The 8245-nt window shown below is 41.6% G+C and overlaps 1 long non-coding RNA gene across 1 annotated transcript; it reads left to right on the forward strand.

Moving 5' to 3' along the window:
- The first annotated feature begins 978 nt into the window (after positions 1-978).
- On the forward strand, positions 979-2494 carry LOC123446599. The gene is made up of 3 exons (XR_006631408.1): positions 979-1435; positions 1815-1964; positions 2061-2494. It is a non-coding gene; the product is annotated as an uncharacterized LOC123446599 (long non-coding RNA).
- Positions 2495-8245: the final 5751 nt, after the last annotated feature.

The following is an 8245-nucleotide window of genomic DNA, read 5'->3' on the forward strand; positions in this document are numbered from 1 at the left end:
GATCACTCATCCCCTCTCGTAGATGGACATCACCATGATAGGTCTTCGTGCGCGTAGGAAATTTTTTGTTTCCCATGCGACGTTCCCCAACATATTCACGATCATGGTTATTAGTTGTAGGAGCAGTCAGTAGCACTCTGAAAAAAATGTTGATGAGGTAGTATTTTAAATTTACTAAATTACTAACCATAATTTGTTATGTCAAATCACTATCACCTGTATTGTCAGGTCTTTTTTTATTAACATGCTGCATGCAAACATGCACCTGCATTCCGTTAACATGTTTATTAATATGTTGCATGCAAACATGCACCTACATGCAGCCAGCATGGGTGGCGGCAGGTCCCATTTGCCCACAGCCTGAAGTTTGGCTGTGTGGCGGCAGGGTCCACCGGTTGCTCCGTTAACGTATGGCCTCCCACCTGGTCCTGTGGCAGCACGGGCTGCCGCCTCCGCTCGTGGAGGCAGGTGCCATGTGTCGGCTGGCGCGCCTGCCGTCACGGTTTAGGTGATCTTTTCTGGTAATTTGATCGAGGGCTGGTCTTTTTTATCAATTGCGCTGGATATGTGGTCTTTTTAGACAAAATTTCTACTAATACTAGTAAGCGTGCACGTGCAACACATCTATCTTAGTCTATAAAAATCATTATCCGTACTTCTAATTTTATTTCTCTTTTAGTCAACTTTTTTTGATGATGTAAATGTGATCCATACACATGTTTTCAGATAAAATTCATGATCACATAAATATATTGTAATTATTACTTCTAAAAGTACTTAAAAATAACAAATACGGAACATTATCTTGATATAGCACGGTCAAACAGTCGATCCCTCCGATGCAAAAAAAGGTCGATCACTTTAAATAAAAAAGAAAATTTGCTAAAAAAACAAACTAAAAAGAGACAGCGGCGGGATGTATAAAAAAGAGAGGGAAAGAGATGGCCGCCCTTTCAATCCCACTAAGAAGCTATAAGTTTCTCACCGCACACACACACGCTTCGCTTTCTCCGCCGCAATTGACCCCGCAGATTCCTCTCCTTCGCGTGTTGCCCGCACGCCGCCGCACACCGCCTCCTCTCTAGCCAGGACATCGTCTGGTGCCTCCTCCCCCACCCCTCACCCCCTACGGCCTCGGCTCGTCGCCTCCTCTCCCCATTATGGCGTCGCCCGGCACATCCTCTCCCCACCAGGGGTTCGCCTCACTGCGAACTCTTCCGCCGTCGTGTCTCAGCGTAGATTTGGGTGTGAGTTGCTAGACACGATGAGGGAGTGGGCATCTCAGAGCGGACCGGATCCACTGCGTCTAAGCAAGCACTTCAGGCTTAGGCGGCGCAAGATCGAGCGGATTCACGCCCTCGTCAAGGGACATGGAGCTCGGGACGTCTCGCTCCCTTGTGCTTCTTCTTCTCGGAATGTCGTGCCGCCATGGAAGGTCTCCCTTTTCCTTCCTCCCCCTCTCCCTCTTTCTCGTTTCAATTTGGTACGGTGCTTCCATCCTTGATGTGGTTCCTCGCGCCTCTCTTTCGATATGTAGTTGAGATGGTAGATCTAGCATCCATACTGGCTTTACATACAAATAGCTAGCTCTAATTTGTCAGTATCAGCTAGCTCTAATTATTCAGTATGAGCTAGCTCTAATTTTTCAGTATCGATGATGCTTGGGTATATTTATTTGTGGATTTGGATTCTGGGTGGCTTAATTTGTTAGTATCAGCTAGCTCTAATTGATGTTGAGTTGTTGCTTATTGTGGCAGTTGCATGATTTGAGTGGTATTCTAACGTTGTCATGTCGCATTATTACTGGCACTTAGGGTCCGTTCGGTTTCCCTCCCGGAGCGGACGAGCTGCAGTAGAAAATGTTGGAGCGATCAAACAGGTGCTCCATAAATCCTTGGGTTTTAAGAAACTGGTGGATAGCTGAACAGGGCCTTAGTGACCGAGAGTTCCAGGGTCACAACCAAGTTAGTATCTGCACTTTTTGTATCACGGAAATGCATGTTACTCCATCAATTGACATCTAAACTATGTTGATGCTTATACCATTTTATGCTCAACAGACATGCTTTCATCACATCGCCGTGCATGTGACTCCAAGTAGAGGAGAGGCCGCTTACTAGTCTTAAGACATGGAGAGGAGAGGCCAAGTAGCAACAAGCATGCAGCTGTGTTTGGACCAACAACCTGCTTTCCCTCAATTTGTTAATTGAGCATCGTTATCTTATTCTCTTTACTCTTACTATCATGAGTGGGTTTGAAATTTGGGCCATTTTCGTTCTTGCATTTGACCAAATGATTGTGCATTGACATCAATAATGACAATATTACCATTGGCTGAACTAAGGAGAAGTATTGGAGCACAAGTTGACAATGAAGGAATTATTGTCGATGGATATCAGAAGTTACTGCATTGACTGTAACTATAGAAGTTATATTCAGTCATGGAGACATCAGTTTTTTATATCAAATAGGATTGTTGACTTATATTATTTAACTGGATAAATGGCGTTGTGAATCACTTCAAATTGACTGCAATAATGACCCTTCATTCATAGTTTAGTGTATTAATTATATAGTTCAAAGAGTCACTAACTCTATCATCACACTGACACACAAGACAACCAGATATTTAAGGTGAAGAATCCATTATCTACTTGGTGATCCTTTTTGTCAATAGTTTACATAAAATAGTCTGCACTTTTTGTATCACAGAAATGCATGTGACTCCATCAATTGACATCTAAACTATGTTGATGCTGATGCCATTATATGCACAACAAGCATGCCTTCATCACATCACCACTCATTTGTGGAATATTGTTAGTGAAATACATACATGTATGTATGCTATCTTTCCGTTTCTTTCCATGTGTGTGGTAACAACTTTGTTGTCCATATTCACAAATTGTGAAGCATTTTCTATACTATATGCAACCTAGTAGTCACTATTTGATGATGATCAGCTCTGGAAGGTCCATCTTTTGATGCGATCATAATGCTTCATTCTAAGACCGGGATATGGTTTAGAACTTCATTCTCTTCAAACTTCAAAATATGAACCAAAAATCGCTTCCTGAGTTCAAAATCATCCTACATATGTATTATATAACATTGTTATTAAAAAAACATGTGTAACGTGTATAGGAATGAGCATGGTGTCAATATTTACCTTGGGTACCGGAAACTGTAATGTTCCATCGTGCCATGAGTGCATTAAATTGAAAACCAAATAACTAAAGAGGGGACTGCATGTATGAGATGTCACATGTGAGTTGAATGAATCAATTAAGGTTGTGATGTATTGACAAGATTATTACCATATTCATACAAAAGAGAGACAAAATTATTACCTGTATGAGTTTGTGGGAACAACGGGAACTTTGCATCCCCATGTCGAGATGTTGTCCTTGAAGGCAGGGTTTGCAACTTGGAGAGCAAGGTCTAGATCATTAACCATACTTTCAAGTATATGCTTTCCGAAAGTGGGTATTGAAAGCGGGTCCAAAATAGAGACAACTTTTTTCTGTTGGTCCAAGACGAACAATAAATATAGCCCAATAATATCAAAAAGCAATAAAACCTGCAATGATGCATACATTTCGAAACACAACAATCATTATCATTCATTAAGACCAAATAAACAATGACTTCTAATTCAAATCTTACCATATCACATTCTGAGATATGATACTCATTGCTACCAGGCCAGCTATCAAATAGTCGTGCCAACATAGCAATGTCCATGCCATCACGATGACTTGGAACTCGTGCATACTGGGACATGGACTACAATAATATAAAAAACATTAGTAGAATGAAGCAAAATGTAATATATGGTTATAATAACTTACACAAAATCATATATCCATATAGTGTACTAGGATGTCTCTAGCAAGCTGGACGTCGTGGCACGCTAGTATCCGCACACCGTATTAAAAACAATCAGCATCCATGCACTCATCATTCTTTAATATGTTTTTTTATTATCTCAAATTTACACTAATAGGATAAGGGTGAGAGGTTCTCACCCATTCACTCCTGTGAAATGGGAATTCTGTCAATTATAGTGATACAAGAGTAATAATTTATTTGAAAAAATGAACTCGAAAAATGTGTCTTACTCTAGCAAAGGGACATCATCAACCGTGCTCATGAACAAACAAAATTCGTCTATTAAGTCGTCATTTGTTGGAGTGACAGACGACGAAAGGATATATGATTGCGAGCTGGGCTCAACTTGTGATGATGAGTTGGATGCTTTTGGTTTGTTAGAAGGTCTTTCCACAATCACACAGTCGGTGGGATCTGTCTTGGTTTCATCATCATCGAAGTTCCGGTTTCTTATATCATCATCATTAAATTCCGAGTCGACTAAAATGACCGCTAATTTTGTTCTAAAATTTGTCATATGAACCTAAAGTGGAGTAATATTATACACCATGAAATAAATAGTATCATGGTAGGATGCAAGATATACTTGTTCAAGAGTGTCGGACAAATTATCTCCCGTGAAGTACTCCATGTAATTTAACATCCAGAGACCACAAGATGACCTATGATTACAAAAATTTGATATGATTAACAAAATTATGAACAAAATATTATTAGTATTATAAAATGATGATGACTGAACCACTCAGTCGTACTGGACAACCTCGATAAAAAAAGAATTGAACAAATGTACCCTGCAATGTAAAAATGGGCTGAGTTCTGTTAGGACGCGTACCCATCCGTTTGAGGTTTGTTCTTAATATGTTCTTCTCTTTTCCATGTTGTAACATTTAGATCAGTCTACTTATCGGATTTTAATTCCATGTGGTTGGATGCATATTTGAATAAATCCTCCAATCCTTCTAGTTGTTGCACCAACAAATGAAAAAAGCATAAGCATCACAAGCAAGAAATTGGCAAGAGAAAAAACATCTTATGAGCAGACTTCACTATAGTACTAAATACTAACCGTATCATTGAGGTCCTCGCGGTTCGTTGATGTGCCTAGCGAGTCGAGCACTTGAACACATAATTTTCTCGCATTTATAAGACATAGGTACCAGTGAACGTCGTTCATGTTTATTGGAATGAATATCTGAAGAAAAAGATTATTTTAGTTGTACTCATATGTGGATGAATTGGTCGTTCTTGCTCTAATTCATAGAAATATGTAGTAAAGTAAGACTAACCATATCATTTTCCAAATGCTTTTCGGCTCTCTTTAATACCCGTACTGGTACATCATCCATGTCATCCGAAGGCACGTAGTTACCGAGCTTTATCATCTTAGAGATGCATGCATTCTCTAAGAACACACTTTCACCTGACCTTAATTGTAAATGCTTAGTAGCAGTCATGCAATTTATATACGCACCTATGACCTAGAATTTAAAATATACACAATATATTAGTTGACACATACTCACAATTAAATAGCATATTATTGTCTTAATGCGATATTATTCTACTTACTTCGTCGCTAACCCATTTTCCGGGAGTTAGAAGAGATAGTAAATGTTCTTTTTTTCAAAAATGCGTCGTCGATGCTCACTAAATGTCTTTCTTCACTTGGTTCAGATCTGATAGTTTCTATGACAGACAAATCATCGCCAGTGCAGGCATAATCCATCATGATGTCCATGATAACATTTAATAATAATGAACAAAAGAACAATAATTTAGCAGTACAAGGACATCAAAGGTTTTGTTCTGTGCCTTGTGGAGAAACAACATAGTCTTTTGCCTTCTTAGGCTTGTTATGTTGTCGTATATGCTTCTTCATATACACGGGATGTGTTAGCTCGTCCTCTATAGTTTCAAGCCCTTCTCTCCCGGCTATTTCTGCCAATTCCTTGCCCTTAACTGCCACCATTAGTTGACTTGTTTCATTGTTGGTTAATTTATCGGAACAAAATTAAAACAATTATCCTTATGTAGGATATAACACATAAAAAATAATTTTAGAAGATATAGTTTGAAAAGCAAACTCACCTGTGTATGTTCAGAATCTTTGGCCTCTCCTTTCGCTAAGTTTTCTTCAAGAAGAGGTCTGTATTGTGGGCTCTCCATGCAATTATTTTCATCCACTTCACTGTCGTTGGGTATTTCATTTGATTCGACATTGCTCAGTACCTGAAACACACAGTAATATAATCTTATAAGAGATATTTCTTATGTGATATTGTACTACAAAATTACCGTCTGATTTGTGGCGTTAGAATTAGAATAGTAATGACATGTGGAAAGAAAACTCGCCTCTGTTGATTCGGGGATTGTATCTCCATTTATTAGGACAGTAAAACTGAACCTAAAGCGAGACATCTCACGCTATTAGTCATTTTTCCCGTTTGACTTTGCGTCTGGGTGATTTCTGGCCATCGGATCTTCCTCCATGCGCGTTCGCGGGGTGTCCTAAGTGGACGCTACTCCGGGGCATAAACCGAGGCATGTGGTTGATTGGGCCTCCCGTCCCGTAGGCCAACTCATCCAGGAACAACGACTCCGCACCTCCGTTCACCCGGCTTCATCCATTAACGCTCCATGCCTAACCTAACCACACCAGCGGCGATGGCGGATCACCATGTTCCCCACGATCTGGGTAAGTGAAGGCGAACCACCACCTTCCCATCGATCTGGATAAGCACCATGGTACCTCCTCCGCTTCCCTTCACGGTCTTGACCCACCTAGATAAGGCAAGGCGCTCCTGGCGGCGTGGGGAAATAGTTGAAGCTGGAGTCATCGATGGCGGGGCGGGGACCGCGGTGCGGTAGGAAGGTTGGGGTTAATATCGTGCGAGCGACGTCGTCGTGTCTGCAATCGACACTGATGCAGCCCACTACGACCACTGCTCGTCGGCATCATGGGAGTTCCCCTCGCGCACGTGCATGTGTGTGCCGCTCAGCCTCTCTTGCGCCTCAACATTGAGGACAGTACTATCGTAATTGCTTCTCCTCAATGTTATTGGATTTTCCCCTTGTGCTCTAGATTTTTTGACTCTTGTGTTGGACGAGTCAAATCTCTTCTTCGATGTATACGTCTAAGTTCTCTTCTTCAATTCATGGCATGCATACTGCATAAACTTTATTTATCGTGATTATATAATGATGTGGGGGAATAAGAAAGGAGCTCGTTAGGGGAGGGCCATGGTCAGGCTGCAGCAGTGCCATGGCTTTCATTCGTGTTCATTATCTGATCTTCTTCGATGTATATGTCTAAGTTCTCTTCTTCAATTCATGGCATGCATACTGCATAAAATTTATTTATCGTGATTATAATGATGTCGGGGAATAAGAAAGGAGCTCGTTAGGGTAGGGCCATGGTCAGGCTGCAGCAGTGCCATGGCTTTCATTCGTGTTCATTATCTGATTGTCACATCCCTAACCCTTAAGCAAGATAGCATTGTGCTCATGTCTTCTTTGCATTTGCATCTAAGAAGTTTCAACAAAAACAACAAAGTGGCAAAGGAAAAACTCAAAACCCTAGCCACCATTTCAATTAAAGGAAATTTCAAACTAGTTCAAAATCAATGAACCCAAAATGGCCTCAAGAAATGTTCAAACTTTCTGATAAATCATGAAAGTAAATGAGCATTGGAGAAAACTATTTTTCTTGACACTTTAAGCATTTTAAATAAATGCAAAAGCCACTGGTTTCAAATTTAAAATTTGAAATCAGAAACTATAATTTTCCAAAAATGTTGAAAGTCTTGGAAATGAGTGGGGATATTATAACAAATATTTCAGGAGGTCCAAAATAGTTTTACTTCTTGTTTTGGAGCTGAAATAATTAGCAAAGCAATAAATAGCAAAACAGAAAAACAAAAACAGAGAAAATGGGAAAAAACTTACCTGTCGCCTCAGCCTGGCCCGGCCCATCTCCCCGCTCGTCCCCTCCCTCGCGCCAGTAGGCAGCAGGAGGTGGCCGCCGCCCCCTCCGGCGCGGCCACGCACCTGCGTGCCTGCCTGGCCGCCGGTTCGCGCTGGCGACGACGGGGATAAGCTCCCCAAAGCCTTCCCTATCCATTCCCCGCCTCGGTTCTTCCCCTCCGCCCGGATCTCCTTCCCCTCCTTGCTGCCGCCATTAGAGCCGAGCTCGAGCTCGAGCTGCCCGTGCCCCTGGCCATAGGATCCCCTCCGAGAGCACGCCATTAGCTCTGCCTCGTCGCCCTGGTCTTCTCTGTAGAAGCCGATGCTTCCTCGAGCCCTGCAACACCGTCGTCTTCCTCCTCCGGCCGCCGGACCTCTCCCGTCGATT

Source organism: Hordeum vulgare, chromosome 4H, assembly GCF_904849725.1.
Source record: "Hordeum vulgare subsp. vulgare chromosome 4H, MorexV3_pseudomolecules_assembly, whole genome shotgun sequence".
NCBI lineage: Eukaryota > Viridiplantae > Streptophyta > Magnoliopsida > Poales > Poaceae > Hordeum > Hordeum vulgare.